The sequence below is a fragment of the Coenobita brevimanus genome, chromosome 68, assembly GCF_032717465.1.
Source record: "Coenobita brevimanus isolate Jiangsu-jjx chromosome 68, ASM3271746v2, whole genome shotgun sequence".
Classification (NCBI taxonomy): domain Eukaryota; kingdom Metazoa; phylum Arthropoda; class Malacostraca; order Decapoda; family Coenobitidae; genus Coenobita; species Coenobita brevimanus.
This window is the reverse complement of record NC_137021.1, coordinates 22,432,948-22,457,586: the sequence shown is the minus strand read 5'-3', so window position 1 is coordinate 22,457,586 and position 24,639 is coordinate 22,432,948. Positions and strand designations below refer to the sequence as shown.

Genomic DNA, 24,639 nt, shown 5'->3' with positions numbered 1-24,639 from the left:
TCAATAGGTAAAAGGGATCCTGGGGAAAAAGTGGATGGGCAAACAGGTCCCTGGAGGAAAGTAGGTCCATGGGGAAAGATATGTCCATGGAGGAAAGTAGGTCCATGGGGAAAGATATGTCCATGGGGAAAGTATGTCCATGGGGGAAATGGAACATTGGGGGAAAATGGGTCCAAGGGAGAAAGTAGGTCACTGGAGGACAATGGGTCAATGGGTTGAAATCTATGGGGGAAAATATGTGGTAAGAAGATGACCCTCATGGGGTGTAGCCGGAGACAGGTTTATGTGCTACTAAACCAAAAATTGTAATGAGGAAACAAAATCACTGTTTAAGGAGACACTAACACAGAGAAGCCATATTGCCACTATCACATCATCAGCACCACCACAACCACCATCACCGTTAATAACATTTTACGTTTATCATCATCATCATTATCATCGTCATCTTATAAAGTCAATGTCACTGTTATGAATAAGGATGGTATGATCCACAAATATGGTGACAGCAACCGCGAAAATAAGAAAATTTTTACCTAAGTTAAATGAAAATAGTAAACACCTCCATTCACAGCATTTATGACCATTTTTAACTACACCATCATCTCCCCACCTCCTATTTTATCCCATGGATCTATTTTCACCTCAATGACCTATTTTTCTCCATGAATCCAAATCGACTCATTTTCCCCATGAATCCATTTCCTTCACAGACCTATTTTCCCACAAACCAATTTTTATCCATGAACCAACTCTCTCATGGACGAATTTCTTCCTTGGACCCTTGGTACTCTATTGACTTATTATTCTTCCGAACCTGTTTACTCCTATGTGGTTTCTCTCCGTGGATGTATATTCACCAAGGACCTATTTTCCAGACCCAGTTACCTTCATGGACCTATTTTCACTCTGTGGACTTCTTTTACCTCACGTGACCTATTTTCCCTGCACAGACCTGTTTTCCCTTTGGACCTATAATCTCACCATGCCATACACCAAAACACCACCTGGACTTATTTTATGTGAACCAATTTCCTCCTTCAATATTTTTTTTTTTGCCAGTCCCATTTGTGTTTGCAGCTGGGCCCATTCCCCCCAAGCACGTATCCTTCTTGGAACTACTTTCCCACATGGACCTATTCCACGCATATATCTATTACGCACTGCTTCTCTTGTCCCTCACCTGCCTACCCGCCCACTCACCCACACAGTATACAGTAGTTAGCCCATCTCCTGGATTGTTGTACAGTACGTCACACATCACCCACTCACTCAAAAAACCCACCTACATACCCATCAAGCTGTGTGCCATATTCAGCGATACAAGGTTATGACTCATATTCAGTTTCTCAGTAAGCTTCTCCTGAGACCTTCTGACCTTGTTATGATCAATAACCAAAGTATTATCAAACTCACTGACGAGGTCTGCATCAGTCCATGAAGCAGTAGCAATCTCTGCATTCTGTCGAAGTCCAGTGTGGTGTGCGAGGCTTGCCAGAGCTATGTTGGTTACCTCCTCAGTGGTGTATTTTGTTCTCTTCACTGTTTTAACAGAAAAACTACATGTCTCAGCATCAGCTGCCAAGTAATCGCAGTCTTTCTCAGCTACTGATTCCACACTATCATCAGATTCTTCTTGTTCAATAAGAGAACTTGCTTCCGCTTATTCAGTCATCTGTATTTTCTGCCTTCTTTTTTCTTCGACCTCTCTCTGCTTCTCCTTCATTTCCTCTTATAACATATGTTATCTGGTTTCTGGAAAGTAAACTGGTCCTATTGAGTGAGGGCCAACACTTCCAACTTTCTTTCTTTGGTCTCTATTGAAGGCTGACTCTATCATTGCAATCTTCTCTGTACCACAGTGACAGTCTATACATATTCCACTGACTCAGGAAGAGTTGCAATCAGCATCTGAATAAGTCTTGGTATGACATTTCCAGGTAAGTATATCCATCAATCTATAAGGCATTTCCATAAATTTGTCTTTTTCCTTCAGCTTTGCCCTTCCTGCAGACACCTTGTTAGTCTGTCCCGACATGGTTTACAACTTAGCTTTGACCCTGACATGGATGTTCATGACTGATCCACAAAAATTGGGATTTGCTCTGCTTCGTTGAGCAAACAATGATGTGTTAAGGTCAGTGACAAGTTGGACAGTGTTGTAATTCCTCCTATTTTGGTCAACCATCTCCCTGAGATACTGTCCATAACGGATGAGATTACTGATAGCTGGAAGCTCTGTTACAGAAAGCTCTCTCCTTGACCACCCACCCCCAGGTTATGCAGATGAGTCCAAGCTTGTATCCTCTCCTCATGGCCAAACCACCTCAGTGTATTACTCCTAATGCTTTTTATCATACCCACACCTCAACGCTCCTTCACTTCCTCATTAGTCAATCTGTCTCTCCATGTAACTCCACGTGCTGCTCTCAAATAACTCATTTCCACTGCTCTCACTCTTGACTTGAGTCCTTCTAACAAAGTCCAAGCTCCACTTCCGTAAGTTCAAGTTGGCATCACGATACTGTCATGCAGCAACACTGGGAGATGTTTATCTATCTATCAATATACCTAGGCTGCTTCCCCCAAAGAAAGGGAGGTAGCCCAGACAGGATGAGACACCTCCAATTTACTCATCCAGACACATACATTAATTAGTAACTTAGCCCCAAGGGGAGGAGGGACAGATCCTCACCACACCACAACGCACAAGAATCAACTGCACAGTGCAATCAGCGACGTCAGCAGCAGGGCCCGACACCAGAGCTGGTTTACCCCAGCCACATCATAATGGACCCATCCCCTTACCCACACCTGACCTGATCAGCTGGTCAGACAGAATGTGGGAGAATATCCTCTCAGGGCCGTTTCATCATTCATTCATTCACAATTTCTCTCCAATCATACCTATCTTGCACAGCCACTCTTCCTTGCTGAACAGTCATCCCTCTCGCATCCAACGCTCTCTTCACACTGTCCATCCATTCTATTCGTGGTCTTCCTCTCAGCCTTACACCTCTCACATCCGATTCAGTTATCTTTTTCACCAATCGCTCATCATCCATTCTCTCCATATGCCCACACCATCACAACACTCTCTGCTCAACTCGATCAGCCATCTCCAGCGCAACTCCAGTTCTCCTTCGCACTTCATCATTTCTCACTCGATCCGTATGCATCAATCCACATATACTCCTCAGACACCTCATCTCCAGCACATTCAATCATTTCCTCTCTGTTACACCAATATTCCATGTTTCAGACCCATATAACGTTGTCTGTACCAATATACCCTCGTACAGCCTTCTCTTTACATCCATTCTGCCCAAACGACATCTAAACACTTTTTCCATTCCTCTCAGTACCTTTCCTACTTCATTCATTCTAAACTTACACTTCTACATCTATTCTTCCATTCATAGCAACATGTGACCCTAAATACTTAAAAAACGTTACCTCCTCTAGTCAATCACCATTCAAGACTATATTCATCCTCCTACCAACTACCAACCTCGTACACTTCACTACTTTAATATTATTCTCATTTACCCTCAATTTCCTCCTTTCACACACCCTTCCAAACTCCGCTACCAACTGTCTCAATCTCTACTCCGAATCAAACACCAGTGCAGTATCATCTGCAAACAGCAGCTAATTCAGATTCCACTCTCTACCATCAGCATTCACCAGACTCAAACCTCCACGCAACACTCTCGCATTCACCTTCCTTACAACATCATCCATATAAGTATTAAACAACGAAGGCGACATCACACATCCCTACCGCAGCCCCACTCTCACGGGAAGCCAATCATTCATAGTATTTCCCACTCTTACACGTGCTCTACTACTTACAAAAAACTTGTCACTCCTTTTAGCAACCTACCATCAAGTCCATACAATTTCAAAACAGTCCACAAAGCCTCCCTGTCAATTCTATCATACGCTTTCTCAAAATCCATGAACGCCCAAAACACATCCTTACCTTTCGTTAAATACATCTCACACACCTCTCTCACAGCAAACACCTGATCCACGCATCCCCTCCCTCTCCTAAAACCACACTGCTCATCACCAATCACTCCCTCTGTACCCTCTCTCTCTTAATTAACACTACCATACACCGTACCTACAACATTCAACAGATTTATACCCCTAAAGCTAGTACATTCATACTTATCACCCTTACCTTTATACAACAGAGCCACACAAGCACAAACCAAGTCAACTGGCACCTCTCATAAAACACACATTCAACAATCTTGCTAACCACTCAACAATAGTCATTCCACCACCTTTCAGGCATTCCACAGCACACCCATCCATACCTACAGCTTTATCTGTTTTCATCTCTTTTACTGCCTCCTGCACTCCCTCCACTGTGATCAAAGAGTCATTCAACTCTCTGAACACATTTATTCCTTGCACCCTTCCATCTGCCACAATCTCAGTACCCCTTTCCTCCTCTACATATAACAGTCTTTCAAAATACTATGCCCAGCGCTTACTGCATCCATCTCAATTAACATCCTTCCATCCTCTGCTTTTACTCACTCTTCTTTCTCAGACTCTCCCTTTCATACCCTTTTCACCTCCTTCCAAAACATTCTGTTGATAATTGTTGGTCAACTACCTATCCCACCTCTCATCTGCTGCCACTTTAGCATCACGTGCAGCCCTTTTTGCCTTATTCTTCTTTTCCTTATACCTGTCATATGACACCTCATCCTTCCTCTGCAGCGACACTTCATATGCACGTCTCTTCTCAATCACAGCCATACTAACTCCCTCGCACCACCACCACTTCTTACACCACCACCCACTCGTCTCAACACCACACACCTCTTCCGCATGCCCCACCACAGCTCCCTTAAACAACTGCCATTCCTCCTCCACACTGCCATTTTCCTTATCTTTCACTGCGTTCCACTTATCTTTCAACTTCTCCTGATACTCTAAAATCTTCTCTCATTTATCCAACTCATTCATTTCCAAAACCTCCCTGCCACACCTAACTCTCGTAGCTCTCACCCATCTCTTACCTACTCTTAACTTTCCCTCCACCAGGTAGTGATCAGACATACCTACACTCTCCCCTCTTAAAACTCTCTCATCCAACAATCATCCTATTACATCCATGAACACAACCACGAAGTCCATCAATGCTCTGTTAACATCCCTTCCGCCCTCCTCTCTCATCCATGTATGCTTATAAATATCTTTCTTCTCAAACAAGGTATTTCCAATCACCATCTCTCCCTCAACACACATCCCTATCATTCACTTCTCATTTTCATCTCTTCCAGACACACCATGCATACCACCTACACTTTCAACTGCTACATTTCCCTCTCTAGCATTCAGATCTCCCATCATTAACACATTCACATTCGTTCCGAAACTCTTTAGACACTCGTAAACATCATTCCAGAAAGACTCCGTCTCTTCTGCCTCTCTTTTGCTAGCAAGCCCATATGCGCTCACAAATACCCGCAACTTAGTCCACATTTCGCTTTCACCCTCATCAGTCTTGATAACACCTCCTCCTTCCATTCAGTCACACACTGCCGCACTTCCGGGCTCTCTAACAAGGCCACATCTTCTCTCGCCCTTCCTCTACCAACACCTGACATCCTTCCATTCACACTTCCAGACTTAGATTCACCTTTCCCTTTCATCTTTCTTTCACTCAGAGTTAAGACATCCAACTTTCTTGTCACGTTTTCCCAATCTTCTCCCTTTTAGCCTCAATTGTACTACATCCACGCACATTCATATACCCATTCTTCAGGGTACGGGAATAACTCAATCTCCCATCCCTTTCCATTCCCTGTCTCATTGTAGGAACTAATAAACAGAAGAGGAGTTCCTTAGACCTCTCACCCCGCCCCATTTAGTCGCCTTTTTGATCCACAGGGAATACGGTGGGGGTGTTCTTCCTAACACAACCTGACTGCAGAGCGGTAGTACCACCTCATAGTGCGGCCAGACTGTGTCTCCCCCACCACTGGAGGGGTACAGGGGTCATTTAAGACTTTCCATACAGTAGCCTACAAAACTGCCACTCTTTAACACAGTTTGCACGGCTGCGCAATACTGAGAGGGGATCTCAATGGAGTTCATTAAGTAGTTTGACTTATCAGTTTGCAGTGACACAGAAAAAGAGAAAAATGACCCTACAAAAAATGTTTAGGTCCTGTCTCAGCGACATCAAAATTCATTTCATTAAAAATATAGGATTATCCTACTTCCTGCATAATAAACCCACCCAAAGGCCACCTTCAACATTTTCGTAATTTGCGTAAATTTACTTTTTCTTTTTTTGGAGGGGGAAAAATTTTAACACAAGCTTGAAGTAGGTAAATTACATGTGAAACAAAAACCAAACATGCACCGGTATTTCTGTTATCCCAATAAAAATTACCATCTGGTTGCTAGTCATTTTAAAGACAATGAATTTGCCAAAATTAACACACTAATGCTGCAGCATTAGGGGGTTTGAATACAGTGAATCCTACTTTCGTACTGTCCTCCAAAAATGAAAGTAACGAGGGGAAGGAGTTAAAGAAAAGGGCTTGGGGAACAAAGAATGCATTGGGTGAGGTGAAACTGTGGTGGTTGGTGGTGAGGGGCTCTGAGAGTATACTCTACAAAATGGTGCTGTAGGTTCAAGGGACTGGGAACAGTGAATATTTACTTCAAAGTTTTCCCCAGCAAGGACAACACAAGCTCACTTTATTTTCATAAATGTGGTGTTGTGTGAAAATAATAGAAAGTAGATGTTAAATTTCTACCTTTGCATTAAGAGACAACAGGAAAATCTATTTCCTAATCCTGCGATACGCATACCAGTTTGAAAGAATTACAAATAATATTACTGCAACGTAAATGATGTTTGCATCACGCTCTAAAAAACGCATGATCCCGATGGCGGCGTCAGTGAATGAAATATATTACAGAGGGTATGGGAAGTGAAATATCCAAGGAAACAGGCAGCGAGTACTGTAGTAGAAGTAATAGTAACAGTAGTGCAGGTTGTGATAGCAGTAGTAGTGCGTGTGGTGGTAGTAGTAGTAGTAGTCAATCAATCAATCAATCGTCTTTATTTCGTATCTCGCAATACATAAACTATAATACATTCAATCATAAATGCTATAGATAATCATTTAACAACTGAATCACATAATATTTACAATAAATACATCCTTAAAAATCAAACTAAGGAGTGGATCTAATTTCACTGATTAAAAAACAAAAAAATATGACTAAAACCCATATATACAATTTGTATACACTCATATACAGTATAAACTGTTATCCATCTTATTCAAAATTTACATTAATTTCACACTACTTATTTCCTCATGGTTTTGCACCCACTGAATTCTACATTTATAGCGTCCAAAGAGTTATCCATTATATCTGTCTCATATTTATCATAAGAATATTTCAGTAAACGAGGAACATGGTGGCCAGAGGCGTGATTAAATAACCTAAAAATCACATTAATCGTCCAACTTATGGCTTTAAAATATCTAGTTTCTACTAGTGCAACATGGTGTCTGAGTAAAAGTAGTCCTGTTGCCTTGGATATACTATGATTACTTATTAATCTTGGGACATTATATATTTTCTTGAAGGCATTTGCAAATTCACTTGCAAAGCTTCTGAATGCATTGCTCCTAAACATATTTTTCATATTTCAAAGATTTAAACCATAGTCAGGCTCACAGAATGCTATAAACAAAAACAGTAACGTCTGTGCATTAACAATCTTAGATTTTCTATTTACTTAAATAAATTTAGCATAAAATGAGTTCAATTTGAAAGAAATATCATGATTATCAGAAAATGTTTCTTGAATTGTGTGGCCTAAATACTTGTATTCATTCACCACTTCATATCGATTTAAATAAAAGACACCTTGTGCCTGTTTCTTATTTAAATGAAATAAATTTTTTTTTTCTTTGTTAATTCCTAAATTCAAACTATTAATATTCTGTTCAACTATGTCACACAAATATAAAATACGGTCTTCACAATCAGCTAGTAAAGTTATATGATCAGCATATGCAATTGCATTCAATCTTACAGCTCTAAACCAGCAACCCACATCGGTTTCTGTAAGAGTTTTAAAATAATTATCATGTAAAGTTGAAAAAGTAAAGGAGAGAGAACTCCTTCCTGCCTCACTCCTTTATTAACTGCATAATACATTCCTTTACTCCCATTCCTTGTAATTCTTGCAAACTGATACCTTATATATCTCACTGAAATCAATGTTAAGTCAAGGGGAACTCCTCTCGCAAGTAAAATATGACCCAATTTAAAATGATTAACATAATCAAAGGCCTTTGATAGATCCATAAAAGCAATAGATGATTCTCTGCCTCCTTTTGAATAAGACCTAATGGTTTCTACTAATAAAAAAAGAAAAACATGTATCTCCTGCAGACATTCCATTACAGAAAACAAATTGTTTGGGGTCAAAAAAAATGTTCTCACTTAAAATATTTAAAAAATAAAGTTTTAAAATTGTTTAACAGACAAGATGAAAACATTACTGGTTTATAGTTAGTGGAGTCTGCTGCATTACCTTTCAGATCTTTTATTATAGTAGTGATATCACCCTTTAGCATTTCAACAGGTATATAACAATGGATAAAACAACTGATGATAAAGTGTTAAAATACTTAAAAACTCCACTGATGCATGCTTTTGTAAAACAGAATGTATGCCATCGTGCACAATACCTTCATTTAATACGGTAACTAAATTAAAATGGAAAGCCTATCAACTGTTATGTTTATGCAAAACTTTCTTTTAATTTCCCATCTGTCTTTTAATACTGTAAGAAAGGTGTCCTCTTCATTACCACTACCAACATCTTCAGCTCCTTTGAGCAATCTCCCATTGAAAATGTTTATTTCTTTATCATTACTGGTCCCATCAACAACTATTGATGACCTTATTTTATTATTTTGTTTCTTGATTTCTTTCCAAAAGGCTGTCATATTCTTATTTGAGAATTTTTCTTCCACAGCCTTTGATCTTGACTAATTTCTTCCTTCCTGCACTTAGAGAGTGTTCATTTAAAGTCTTTCCTGCTACCAACCATCTTCATGTACTCTTCTGAATTTCTTTCTTTTCCCTTTTTTAGCCATTCCATGTAGTCACAGCATTATCTCTCTTATAGTGCTTTAGCATTTCTGTTCCAACCAGGAATAATTTAATATTTATTTTTTCTTATCCTCTTACACTTATATTTCTTAGTACGAGATGCTAATGAGGATATCAGTTGTTCATAAAAAATATTAGGTTCATTGTATATGCTGCTTATGCTGGCATACAGTAACCTGGCAACTGAATGTTTCAAGTGCAATCATCCATGTCAAATCGTTACTAACACCTTTTTCTATTGCCTTAATATCATCAGCACTTAGGCTGTTCCAGTTTAAAAAGTCCTCACTAACCCCTGTCTCATCCTGGATACATGTAAAAAAGCACTGTTCAGGGCAATTTACACGCATACATATAGACATCGGTAAATGGTCTGATCCAATAAAATAATATAACACCTGTGTGCCAACGGCCATACCACGTTGAGTACACCGCTTCCCGTCCGATCAGCGAAGTTAAGCAACGTTGGGTCTGGTTAGTACTTGGATGGGTGACCGCCTGGGAACACCAGATGCTGTTGTCATCCCTACGTGTCAAGTGGGGTTGGTGGAGGATTAGTGCCCCTCCCTGTAAAACAATTAACTCTAAGCCCTTGGCCACCCCGTCTGGGATACATGGCGTCTGGCAATGAATGAATGTAGAAATTATCACATTTTTGGAATATTTACCTATAATATGCTCTAATCATTTTTTGTAAGAGATATTGACAGGAATGAATGTAAATGTGTTATTATCAACCAATTCATAAACACGACCATTTTAGGTCATTTCTCCCGATAAAACTGCAGAGATTATTCCATACTCTACCTTTAAAGCGGTCTGCATTAAAATCTCCGAAAAATGCACATTATCATAAATAAAATTAATTAAAACCTGCTCAAGTGGGGTTGGTGGTGGATTAGTGCCCCTCCCTGTAAAACAATTAACTCTAAGCCTTAACCACCCCGTTTGAGATACATGGCGTCTGGCAATGAATGAAAAAATTAAAAACCTGCTCGCACTTACTCAGTGACTCATAATTGTTTCAAGAAATATTACTTCAACTTTAAAGGTAGCATTCTTTTTCCATAGACAAACAAGCCCTCCTTCACATCATCCTCTAAGTGATTTAACTGATTTCTCTGAATAGCCATCAGTGGATCCCACACCCGTATACCTTTCATCAGTGAAAACAATATCTCCTAGTCTATCTTCTTTAAGAAATGATTCATGCAGAAAAAAAAAAAAAACATAACTTCCATCTGCAAGTGAGTGCACCACATGTACTTTTTTTCCTTAAGGAGCAACAGTTATAAGTAAAAATTTTAATATCCATCATGACTGGTGGTAGGTGGGGACTCCCGTCATCCACCCACTTAGTGTAGTGGTACTCTGTTTTTAGGGTACCTCTACACTGAGTGGCAAGCCAAATAATTTCCTGTAAACCAGGGAAACATTTACTACGCTGGGTAGTAACCTTATAACCAACCAATCAACACGTGTACCCTACGTGGCAACAAGTGGGTTGGCGGAGGATTAGTGCCCCTCCCCGGAAAACAATTAAAAATACGAACAAGAAGCCTCGGACCAGGACTGACCAAAAGGTAACAACTAAAGACCGAACAAAGGACATGGTACAAATAGCTACATGGAATGTAAGGGGTGCAAATGATGAGGTGAAAGAAAGAAAGATTGTCAAAGTACTTGAGGGTGCGAAAGTGGATGTATGTGGATTAACTGAAACTAAATGGTAAGGTGAGAGTGAGAGAGAATGGGAGAATGGATGGGGTGTATATGCAGGAGTGTGTGGGAAAGAGAGGGCAAAAGAAGGAGTGGGTATTATCATCAGTAACAGAGGGAAGGAGAATATAACAGAGTTTGGATCAGTTGGCTCAAGGATTGTGTGGGTAAAATTGAAAGTTGCACTACAAACGTGGGCGATTGTATGCGTGTATGCGCCAACACAAGATCGTTCAAGCAGAGTGAGAGACAAGTTCTGGACAAATGTGGAAGTGTGCATAGAAAAGATTGAAAGGAATGACAGAGTGTTTTTAATTGGAGATTTGAATGGAAAAGTAGGGAATGTGAAGGTGGTTGGAGTAGTTGGTGAGTGGGATGTGCCTGCAGAGATGGATGAGAATGGCAGTATTTTAGTAGACATTTGTGCCACGAGGGGGTTAGTGATAGCCAATACCCTCTTCAGGCAAAAAACTTTTGCATTTGGTGAGAAACATCGAAAATTCATAGAGAAATCGCTCATCTGGGGTTTAAAATACTCAATACAGGTAGCAGTACCCCTTATCTTACTTGGTTTTCTAACAGCCTGACTCCAAAGAAAACAAGTTTTATGGAGGGGTAACTATTCCACACCACTCATAAACGGTACTTATTTATTTATATGGTACGAATTTATATGTACAGCAGTTCGAGAGTATATTGGTTTTCACACAGTAATATAGGCAATACAAGTATTGTTTCACTCACTAAACACATCAACATACCTGACCTTTATTGGCAACATTACCTGATCATCATTCCTGACTATTTCTTCCTCTAATGCTATGTAAACTTTGTCCTCCACATTGTCATTGATTGGGGAATCACTCTGGCCCTGAATTTCGTACCGTGGCACAACATGTCTTTACTGGCCAGGTCAATTGAAACAGGTGAATTGCTGAGAGGATGGCATGTGAGAGGGGGAAGGTCACGAGGAGTAAGGCATTGTCCCTGCCTGGCTTCTTGTAGAGGAAGGTGTCCTGTGTATATGTACCAAAAATCACGCGCGAAAATTGAAAATTATGCAAATTAGGGACCATTCAATTGGTGCGTGTTTATATACATCAACGGGACTGACAGTGACAAAACGTGTGGACGTATTTATAAGTCAACGGGACGCGGTGGGCTAACATCAAGTCATGCTTTCATGGAATTTTTTTGCACAAATCGTCTGTAATTAAGGATTAAATTCAAATTTTATGGCTTGCAAGGGAGTAGGGAGGAAGGGAGGAGAGGCTTGTGTGCTGTTGCTAGTTATGTAATATTTGGTTTGTAGGATGTTGTTACCAGCATTATCATAACACCCACAGCTCATTCAGTGAAAAAACGTTATTCTAAAGAGAGACTAACCTCACTTTAAGCCAGGAAGAATTTTATTTATTACAATTTTTCTGCTGCAAGTAAATGTGGCGCCACTGGGTATCTCCACCTGTATTCCTCTCTGCAGCACTGGCATTACCATCGCAGAATCCATAAAAATAGACGATATCTGCATATTCTTCATTGCTGTATGTACGTGGCATGCTGTTTCATGAACAAGTGAAACTGAACCCAGTGAACAACTGAATGGGGAGAACAGTATTTGAAGTGTGTGCCTCCCCTGCAAATGTTCCCGTTCAAATGACAGTGGACGCAGGGTTGCCAAGTCCTTATCATCAATCTCGCTAGTTTAGCCCTGAAAACTTGCTAGAATGTCATTAGATAGTAAACACTGCAAAACATCGATAGAACATACGGTAAAATCTAAAGAGTATCACCTAAAAATGGCAAAAATATCCAGAATGTAGCTAGATATCACGATGCTAAATGTTAAATAGTGGCATTAGGTAGAAGTTAAAAATACGTCTAGCTGCATAGTTGTTACATTGGCAATCCTGTATCTTACGTCAACATCATATGAAAAAAATGGTGCCACGTTTACTGGCAGCAGAAAAATGGTGATGAATAATAATATTACTCCTGACTTAGAGTGATGCTAGTCACTCAGTAATGTTTTTTCACTGAATGAGCTGTGGGTGTTATGATAATGCTGGTAGCAATATCCTGCAAACCAAATATTGCATAACTTGCAACAACACACCAGCCTCTCCTACCTCCCTCCCTACTCCCTTGCAAGCCATAAAATTTGAATTTAATCCTTAATTACAGTCGGTTTGCGCAAAAGAATTGCATGAATGGATGACGAAGTTAACCCGAGACATCCCGTCGACGTATGGGTACGTTGCAACGATTTGCATTTGCCAGTCCCGGCGACGTACCGGTACGTCGTGCAATTGCAAGGTCCCTAATTTGCACAATTTTAAATTTTTGCATGTGATTTTTCGTATGTATACACGGGACACCTTCCTCTATTCCTCTACAAGATGCCAAGCAGGGACAATGCCTTACACCGCATAACGTCCCCCCTCCCCCCCTCACACCATTGTCTTGGCAATTCACCTGTTACAAGTGACCTGGCCAGTAAAGATATTCAGGGCCAGAGTGATTCCCCAATCGATGACAATGTGGAGGACAATGTTTACACAGCATTAGAAGAAGAAACAGTCAGAAATAATGATCAGGTAATGTGGCAAAAAAAGGTCAGGTATGGTGATTAGTTAGTGAGTGAAACAATGCTTATAATGCCTTTATTACTGCTTGAAAACCAATATACTCTCATACTACATATAAATTCGTACCAAATAAATAAATAAATACCGTTTATGAGTGGATAAAATAGTTACCCTCCCACAGAACTCGTTTTCTTTGGTGCCACCATGTTAGAAAACCCAGTCAGGTAAGGAGGAACTCCTACCTGGATTGAGTATTTTAAACCTCAGGTGAGCGATTTCTCTATGAATTTTCGATGTTTCTCACCAAAAGCAAAGGTTTTAGCCAAATTTTTTTTTTTCGAAAATACCTAGGGATTGGGGGATGTCGGAGGGGCGGAAAACCTCGGAACGTGACGGGTTAAAGAGTAAATAGACTACGTAAAGTTTCTTCTTAAAACTCGCGTGAACTGCAGATAACTCTTAAAAATCAAAAACATCTGAATCACTCTCCCAATTTAAAATTGCTAGAAATCATGCAAAAGCTGTATTAAATCTAAATCAAACTTTCTTCAAAAGCAAGCATCAAAACTACTTACAATGCTAATGACAGTAGAATATTCTGGTCAACTCTTAATTCTTTCAATAATAACTTTAACAAGTCATCTTCCATTCCCCCACTGAAATCTTCAGATGGCAACATTACAAATGACGCGCGTGGGAAAGCAGATATCTTTGCCAGTACCTTTGCCAGAAACTCTACCATAGACGATACCAGCCAGAATGTCCCAGTGCTGGAACATGATTCTCCCAAAATTGCCCCACTTAAAATACAGACAAGATATGTAAAATCCATCCTAGACAATTTACCTACCAACAAAGCTCCAGGCCTAGATGGAATTCCGCCAATTGTTTTGAAAAAGTGTTCCCCTGAACTTGCCTCTGTCCTAGCTAAATTATTCAGACTATGCATACGTACTTTTTTATTCCCAAATTCATGGAAAGAAGCCAATATCCACGCAATTCCAAAGAAAGGAAGTTCGTCAGACCCATCTGATTACGGACCAATAGCTGTCACATCTTCTCTTGGTAAGGTATTTGAAACTTTACTTAACCCGAGACGTCCCGTCGACGTATGGGTACGTTGCAACATTTTGCATTTGCCAGTCCCATCGATATACTGGTACATCATGCAACTGCGAGGTCCCTAATTTGCACAATTTTCAATTTTCACGCGTGATTTTTCATAAGTATACACGGGACACCTTGCTCTATTCCTCTACAAGATGCCAAGCAGGGACAATGCCTTACATCACATAACCTCCCCTCCCCCATTGTCTAGACAAGTCACCTGTTACCAGTGACCTGGCCAATAAAGACATTCAGGGCCCGAGTGATTCCCCAATCGATGACAATGTGGAGGACAAAGTTTACATAGCATTAGAGGAAGAAACAGTCAGAAATGATGATCAGGTAATGTGGCAAAAAAAGGTCAGGAATGGTGATGAGTTAATGAGTGAAATAATGCTTATAATGCCTATTTTACTGTTTGAAAACCAATATACTCTCGTACTACATATAAATTCGTACCAAATAAATAAATAAATACCGTTTATGAGTGGTGTGGAATAGTTATCCTCCCATAGAACTCGTTTTCTTTGCAGCCATCCTGATAGAAAACCCTGTAAGGTAAGGAGGTACTGCTACCTGTATCGAGTATTTTAAACCTCAAGTGAGCGATTTCTCTATGAATTTTCGATGTTTGTCACCAAAAGTGGAGGTTTTAGTCAAAGAAAAAAAAATCCAAAAATGCTCAGAACTGGGGGGTGTCAGAGGTGTGAAAGTGCTTGGGACGTAACGGGTTAATAACCACATTGTTAAGCATCTTGAATCCAACAACTTAATTAGTGATAGATAATATGGTTTTCGCCACGAAAGATCCACCATTGACACTCTCAATCTCTTAACTCATGCCATCCATCAATCAATTGATCTTTTTGGAGAAACTCATGCAGTAGCTCTTGATATCTCTAAAGCTTTCGACAGAGTATGGCACCGTTCCCTGCTGTCCAAATTCCCTCGCTATGGACTAACGTCTTTTGTTCCTTTGATTTCTTCATAACTTAGTGACAGGAATATAAGAGTAAAAGTAGATGATGTATATTCCAATTTCCACTCAGTCAACGCCGGTGTGCCGCAGGGATCAGTTCTGACACCAACCCTATTTCTGGTTCATATTAATGATCTCTTATCTGTCACCCACAATCCCATTCACTCATATGCGGATGACTCAACACTACATAGTTCATTCACACTCAGACACCCATTTACAAAGTCTAATATCTCTACCTCTCAACTCAGTACAGCCATCTCCATAAATCAAAATCTATCTACGATCAGTGAATGGGGACAAAACAACCTTGTCTCTTTTAATGCTAGTAAAACTAAATATATACAGTTTACTAATAGACAGATATTGCCAGATTCGTACATTATCTTCAGTGCTACTAATATTCCCATCTCCAAAAGTATTGAAATTCTTGGCATCTCACTTAACAGTGCCCTCAGCTGGACCTCTCATGTCAGATCACTTGCTAAAACTGTCTCAAAGAAACTTGGATTATTGTACAGAGTCCGTAACTTCTTCGCCGATGAGCAGTTAGCTATAATTTATAAAAGTCATGTGTGTTCTCAGCTTGAATATTGCTCACCCTTGTGGAATGGTTGTGGAGAGGTTGCATTAAGACAACTAGACAAAATTCAGAACAAAGATGTTAGAATCATTAACAACCCTGTCATTACATATAAACTACCTCCCCTGCAAGTAAGAAGGAATGTTGCCTCCCTTGCATTATTTTACAGATATTTTTGGGGGAAATGCTCAGACGAAGTTGTGTCCATGATTCCACCTCTCCATGCCTTCCCTCGTGCTACACGGGCATCTGGTAGCGCTCATGACTGGAATGTCGCTCAGCCATATTGCAGAACTTCTGCCTATCAGAATTCTTTCATTCCCCGAACTGCATCTCTCTGGAATTCGCTTCCTCAGAATTGTTTCCCTCCAAATTTCAACCCACAGCTGTTCAAGTCTAACTGTTACAGATATTTTATGAACGGAGGACGCCAGTAATCTGGTGTATGGATTTTTTCTTTTTTTACTCCTTTGTTTTCCCTTCCTCCGTTCTGTTATTTATCTATCTATCTATATACCTAGGCTGCTTCCCCTAAGGAAAGGGAGGTAGCCGAGACAGGACTACACACACCCCATTTACTCATCCATTCAAACTCATTCATTCGCATCTTACCCCCAAAGGGGAGAACGGATATATCCTCACCGCACCACACTGCACAAGGGTCAACTGCGCAAGGCAATCAGTGACATCCGCAGCAGGGCCCGACAGCAGAGCTGGTTTACCCCTGCCACATCATAACAGACTCATCCCCTTACCCGCACCTGACCTGAAACAGCTGATCAGACCAAATGCGGGAGAATATCCCCTCAGGGCTGCGTCATCACTTATTCATTCACAATTTCTCTCCACCCATTTCTGTCACGCACAGCCACTCTTCCTTGCTCAACAGACATCCCTCTCGCATCCAGCGCTCTCTTCACCCTGTCCATCCATCCTATTCGTGGTCTTCCTCTCAGCCTTACACCTCTCACATCAGATCTAGTTATCTTTTTCACCAATCGCTCATTATCCATTCTCTCCATTTGCCCAAACCATCGCAACACCCTCTGCTCAACTCTACCAGCCATCTCCCGAACAACTCCAGTTCTCCTTCGCACTTCATCATTCCGCATTCGATCCATACGCGTCACTCCACAAATACTCCTCAGACACCTCATCTCCATTACATTCAAACTTTTCCTCTCTGCTACACCCATATTCCACGTTTCAGCCCCATACAATGCAGTCGGTACCACAACACCCTCATACAGCCTTCTCTTTACATCCATTCTAAGCGAACGACATCTAAACAAATTTTTCATTCCTCCCAGCACCTTTCCTACTTCATTTATTCTAAACTTCACTTCTGCATCTATTCTTCCATCCACAGCAACATGTGACCCTAGATATTTAAAACACTCTACTGTTATTTAAAAAAAGAAAAAAAAAAGGGGGTAACTTTCGATTGGAGTAGATGGGGGACGTGGAAGGTGTGTGCAGGATATTTACAGGAGAAATCTGTGCAGCATGTGGGGTGGGGTGTCGGGTGAAGAGAAGACGAAAGGGGGTGCAGGGAAGAGCATGGTGGAATGAAGAGGTGAGAGAGCCTGTGGCAGAAAAGAAGAAAGCATATAGTTTGTGGATGAGAACGGGGGCGTGGAAGAAGTTGAGAGATGGAAGAGAGAGTTATATCCAGAGAGGAAGAGAGCTTTCAGAAGAGTAAGAAGAAAGTGGATGAGGAATTTGGAAAGAGACGTGGGCGTGGTAGTAGCTGGGAGACGGAAGAGAGAGTTACTTGTAGAGAGGAAGAGAGAGGTGAAAAGATTAATAAGAGAGAGTAAGAAGAGATTGGATGAGGCATTTGGAAGGAATTTGAATGTAAAGTGGAGGGAACGTAAGAAAATTTTCTGGAAAAAGGTAGAGTTAGACAGGGTGCCAAAGATGCTAGTTGGGAAGTGAAAAATAAAAATGGTAGATTATTAGTGGAGAAGGGAGGAAAGGTGAGCAGATTGAGAGAACACTTTAAGGAATTGTTGAACACAGAGATTGAAGGTAATGCGAGTATAACTGGCTGGGGAGTGGCTGGGAGAAGGAGGGAGGTGAGAAGGGAGGAAGAAATCAATAGGATGGAAGTTGTGGAAGCAATGAAGAAAGTTAAAATGGGGAAAGCCCGAGGGAATGTTGCAGTGCATGGTGAAATGCTGAAACACTGGGGAGAGATAGTATTAGAATGTATGTGGGAGATGTGCAGATTGTCCTGGGAGGAAGACAGAGTCCTGGAGGATTGGAAGTCAGGTATAATAATTCCCTCGTGCAAAAGGGAAAGGGGAAAAAGAAGTGTGTGGGAATTATAGGGCCATTTGTCTTCTTAGTGTAATAGGAAAAGTATATGGTAGGATACTTATTGACAGAGATAGGGAAATAACAGAGGAATTAGGTGGAGAAGAAAAGGGAGGTTTTAGGAAGGGAAGAGGTTGTGTAGATCAGATATTCATTCTTAGATCTTTAGTGGAAAAGTTTCTAGAGAAGGGAAAGAAGTTGTATGCTGCTTTCATGGATATGGAGAAAGCATATGACAGTGTGGATAGACAAGGATTTTGGAAAGTTTTAAGAATATGTGGAGTACATAGGAAGTTACTGAAGGCTGTGAAGAGTTTGCATGAGGGTGCTAAGGCTGCAGTGCGTGTGGATAGTGAACTGAGGGAATTTTTCTATTTGAAGGTTGGATTGAAGCAATGATGTGTCATGCCTCCATGCTTGTTCAATCTGTATATGGATGGGGTTATAAAAGTGATACAAGGTACTTCCGTGGATGTTGGAGCAGCCCAATTGAGAGAGGGCAGTGTTTGGAAACTCCAAGTAATGTTGTCTGCAGATGATACTGTGATGTTAAATGAAGACGAAGCGGAGCTGCAAGGCTTGTTGGATAAGTAGTGTGTATGAAACAGAATCTAAAGGTGAATGTAGGGAAGAGCACAGTTATACTCTTCGAGAGAAGTGAAGTCAGTGAATGTACTGTGAGGTTTGATGAGAAGGAAATGGAAAATGTGAGTGTGTTTAAGTACTTGGGTAGTGTGATAAGTAAGGATGGAAGTTTAGAGCGTGAAGTGTTTGAAAGGGTACAACAAGGAAGAAACGTTGCTGGTTCCGTGAAAGCAGACATAAGAAACAGGGAAGTGAGCATGGATGTGAAAAAGCTACTACATGACATTATTGTGATACTAACTCTAACGTATGGAAGTGAAGCTTGAACCTTGTTGGAGGGACAGAAGTCGAGAGTGAGAGCAGTGGAAATAAGTTGTCTGAGAGGAGCATGTGGAGTCACATGGAGAAACAGACTGACAAGTGTGGAAGTGAAGAAGGATTGTCGTGTGGATGAGGACGTGATAGGAAGCGTTAGGAGAAACGCACTGAGGTGGTTTGGCCATGTGGAGAGGATGGAGAGTGAGAGACTGACGAGGAGAGTGTATGTGAGTGAGGTGGAGGGGGGAGAAGGAGGGGGCGGCTAAGGATGAAATGGAGGGATGGAGTGGAGAGGTCTGAGAGAGAGAGGGCAGAGCAATGAAATGGTGGGGAACAGGGCAACATGGAGGCGATTTGTTTGTGGCCACCCCTTACGGGATTAAGGCATCTGGTAATAGAGAGATAGATAGATTTTCAGTATCATGCTTCACTACATTACATTATTAATGGCAATTCCGTTTTTCCACATTCTCTTTCCCGTCATCTTTATTATCTCATACCTGCTTGATAGACCATCTGTCTCTTTACACTGGTCATTTTGCCACTTTTTTTGCTTTGACACACTCCATTTTAATTCGCTTATCAATCTCATTATAGTTTCTAGGGTCTTGTGTCATACATTTTCTTCTCCTATCCTTCAGTTCCAGTATTTCGTCAGTCACCCGTATTCTTCTTCCCGTTCTCCTTTTGGGAGGGATAACTTCCTCATTTGCTCCTTCAAATGCTCTCTGCAACTACCCCAGTACTGTTCCATGTCATCTCTATCCGTGTCTCAGTTTAGTATATACTTCATATTTGTTTCTCATTTCCACATTCTGTCTCTCCCTCAACCTCTCATCTTGTTTCAGTAATTCAAAGCACCTCATAGGTTTTCCTGTGGCCTGCTAATTACTTGAGTCTTACCTCCATCTTGGCAACAATTGGCACATGGTCACTGTTACAGTCAGCTCCTGAGTGCGTTTTAACTTGTTGTGCAGCATTCCTAAATCCGTTATGTATTGTTTTACAATTAGTTCGATTACTTGTTTGATCCACTTTGCCTCTTTATGTCCAAAGACGTCATGGGTGGTGCCCAAACCATGTAATTCATTATAATAAGTCTGTTTGCGACTCACTATTGCACCCACCTGCCTCCCCGCTCGTTCCTCTCTCCTGGGGACTTTTATGCATGCTTGCAGAGAGAGCAGTTGTGTGCTGAGGTCTCCTCTAGTTTGTAGGGCTGCCCCACTGGCAATAGTTTTTTGGACTTACGGGTAATAAAGTTAGGATAGCTAGTTCTTGTGTTCCATCCCTATTAGAGGTATAGTAGGTGTCTATTATCTGTTACTGAGATTGCCTTTGCTTACTTGCTTCTGGGGTGTACCCCCCACTGATCACTCTGGGGTGTGAGTTATACACAGGTGCATCCTCCCAAGAGTGATTTGAGAGGGTAATCTCAGACTAGGTGTGTCATCCCCCCCTGGGTACTTTGTCCCTTGCTCGTCTTTCTCCTTCTTCCCACTTCCCCAAGAGGGGGAAGTGATTACTATGGCGGACGCTTTTACTGCCTTCCCCCCTTCAGGGGGGAAGGTGGTCCTGACGGACCCCCAACTGTTCAATGGATGGACTGTCCCTGAACAGCCCCAGACACGATCTCTAGAAATCAATGTAAAAAACACATAATCATCAAGAAGGTGATTGATGGGTGTGCAGGTGAGGTGGAGCAAGTGAAAAAACTTGCGAGTGGGGACCTCTTGGTAAAAACCATGAATTCAGCCCAGGTAAAGGATTTGCTTAAACTGAGCATATTCCATTGTTATGATGTTGAGACCAAGATCCCGCACTCCATGAATTCCTGCAGGGGTGTCATCACATGCAGGGATCTCATAATTATGGAGGAGGACGATATTGTATAGGAAATTGCTAAGCAGGATGTCATAGATGTTCAATTTATCACTAGATACTCGGAGGGCAGGAGGACGAAAACCGTAAATGTCATTTTGACTTTTGGCAAAGTTTCGTTACCCTCCAGCACTAAAATTGGCTATGAAATTGTTAAAGTCAGACCTTACATGCCAAACCCCTTTCATTGATCAAAATGCCAGATTTATGGGAATCACGAAAAGACCTGTCAGGCTGCTAACTTGGTGTGTGGCAAATGCGCGGCTGTAGGTCGTTCTGCTGGCCACTGTACATCCAAGACTGATAGTTGCCTTCACTGCAAGGTCACTCACTCCACTTCCTCAAGTGATTTCCCCGATTGGAAGGAGGAGAAAGAGGTCTGCATAGTGAAGGCAACTGAGGGCATATCCTATTACGATACTAGGAAGAAGGTGAAGGATCTGCATGCAGCTCCCAAGCCTAAAGTCTCCTATGCATCGGCGGTTGTGTCCCATCCCATGAAGTGCACCGTGAGGCACAGACCGACCTTACTGTTGCTCCTCATGCCATGCACTCTACCTGTCAGTCTAAGCCTCCTGTATGCTCCAACTCTCTCACTGACTTACTTAAGGCTTCTACATATTCTCAGGCTGCTGCTGCCTCTCTGTCAGTAAGGCCTCAACAGAAGTCTGACAAGTCTAGTAAGAGTAATATGACCACCCTCACAAAACAGTCACGTCTTCATGTCCTTATGACTTCTACTCCAGCGAGAGAGAGAAGGGTCAGCTCTTCCTTGGGGAAGTCTGGGAGCCTTATCATTGACGAAAGTATGGAGATTTCCACCTGCAAGCACTAGGAAAGGTCCCCCGGTAGCCACTCACCTGGCCTCAGGGAGCATAAAAAAACTAAGCACATTGGCCACTCTCACAAATCTTAAACCATTGCATTCACCGTGTTACAGTGGAATTGTAGGACTCTTGGGAATAAATTTCACAATATAGCAATCCTGCTATCTATACACAGGTCAGATAAAATTTTGTTTACAGGAAATGCTCTTGGTGGATCACCGTGATCCTCCCCAGTTCAAACATTACCATTCGTATAGATGATATGATGGTCACAGAGTTGCCAGATACACACACAAATCACACCCACAAAAGAAGTGATTCTAAATTCTACTCTGGAAGCTGTCTCGTGCTGAATAAAATTTAATGACATGTATCTGTCTGTTTGCTCTCTGTACTGTCCTCCACATTGCCCCATTGATTGTGATGCTTTGATTTCACTACCTGAATATCTTCCAGGGAACAATTTAGTGTTGGGCAACTTTACCGCCTATCACTAACAGTAGGGTAGCTTGAGGATCGATGGTCGTGGGGAGCAAGTAGCCTAGCCGACCTAATACTGCAGTCCAACCTTTGTCTTCTGAACGATCGTAGAGCGACTTGTAAAGATGATCGTACTGGTAACTTTTCGGCTATTGACTTGTCTCTGGCCTCTCCAGATCTACATCAAGATTTCTCATGGGATCCTTATAACGACTCCTTGGGAACTGATCATTTACCCATCTGTCTTTCTTATACACGCGACATTGTTTTGGACCCTCCACCCCCAAAATTTAACTATAAGAAAGCATACTGGGGATCCTTCTCAAGGATCGCCAATTTAGATATATCTTGGGAAACCACAGATGTTAAGGTAAAAAATCTAACCAATTCCATAATAAATGCTGCTGAGGCTCCTATTTTCAAGACAGTTCCTGCGAAGCATAGAGCACATTGGTGGATGCTGGATTGCCGACGAGCATTAACCCCTAAACCGTGGGCTTGTTTTGCCTTGACTTGTGGCTCTCGTGGGCATATTCGTACTCCGACAGACTCTCTAAAAATATTTGCCAAAAATCAGTTATTAGTCCTAGAATATTAAAATTACATATGCATATGGCACATACCTTCAGCTTTCTCCTGGGGTCTTTTTTGAGCCTTCATCGAGTACCATAGGACTTGTGGAGACCACTGAAGTTGGGTAACGAAGTCTCCACTTTACACTTCCCGACAACCCGTAATATGATTACCACAGCCTGATATTGTCACTAGAAATACTATTCTAGGATTCTCAAATAGTTTGGAATCCATACTAAAAAACAAACAAACAAACACTGTGAAAGCAATGAAAATAACGAGCGCATATGACCTTCCCACTTGAACTCGTTCACCGATGGTGTTCTGTCGTTTATTATTCATAAAGCCCCTCACACTTTATATTTCTAATACTAAATAACACATATATATCTACAGTCTTTAACCATAAGCTTCCTTCAGTAATAGTAGTTTATTGTCACTGTAGGCATTCAATTTCTCTTTCAGTAAAATACGTAGCATTCACTTTCTCGTCCTGTATACTAGCATTGAGAGTGAATAGTATTCATACATGCTAGAGTGAAACTTTCACTTTCATTACTCCTAGTATACTCGTATTATTATAAAACTACTCATTTACATTTCTATTTACATTCTCTATTTTATTTACATTATTTACATTTCTATTTTATTTGCACTATGTTAGGCACTGTCACTTGCAGTAACTTATAAAACTATTTTCCACTGTTCACTTATATTTATATTGCTTTCACTTGCTGTTTACACATTATTTACACATTATTTACATTTCCACTTGCACTGTTTTACCCACCAGAAAGATCGTAGTCACTCTCTATCATTTGTCAGCCCTTTACCTCTTTCCACACGAGGTTTAGTAGGGGGTAGAGGTCACAGGGCCCTTTGCATGGGGCTAAAAAGCAGCGGAATTTGGCAGGCGCAAATCTGACGTACTTTCACCTTGAAAGATGACAGTAAACTGATACTGGTGGCCTGCCTAGGAAGAGTGCAATACTGCCAACGTCAGCCTTGTGACAGTTGCTATGAAATGACTGGCAGGAAATCTAGACAATACAGAATATATTAGGTAGTTCCAGGTGAATGTAAATATCACTTAGGCTTCTCCCCTCCCTCCTTATATGTATATCTATTATGAGAATAGATTATACGACATATTTCAAGGGGAAATAAACAGCAAAAATTAGTGAACGAGTGCATGTGAGGTGTTGTCAGGTGACAATTAGCCAATTCCAGGTGTATGGCACTATCACTTACCTTATTTCTGTTTTGTATACATCATTTGGTATAAGAATAGGGCATAGGCCTTATTTCAATGGATGAAATCAGTGGAAAATTCCAAGGAAGATTTAGGTAGCATAGAATACAGTGTGGTGGCCTGCAATAATTAGGTAGGTCCAGGTGAATGTAAATATCACTTAGGCTTCTACCTTCCTCTCTTATATATATTTTCATTATGAGATTAGATTATACGGCATATTCAAGGGGAAATAAACGGCGAAAATT

The 24,639-nt window shown here is 41.1% G+C and overlaps 1 protein-coding gene and 1 non-coding gene across 2 annotated transcripts in view; both read left to right on the top strand.

The window, feature by feature from the left end:
* The window catches only part of LOC145405862 (microfibril-associated glycoprotein 4-like), a 136,379-nt gene that overhangs the window by 52,460 nt on the left and 59,280 nt on the right, over positions 1-24,639 (top strand). The window lies entirely within an intron of this gene.
* LOC145405905 (5S ribosomal RNA) lies at positions 9,585-9,703 on the top strand. The gene has a single exon (XR_013898453.1). It is a non-coding gene; the product is annotated as a 5S ribosomal RNA (ribosomal RNA).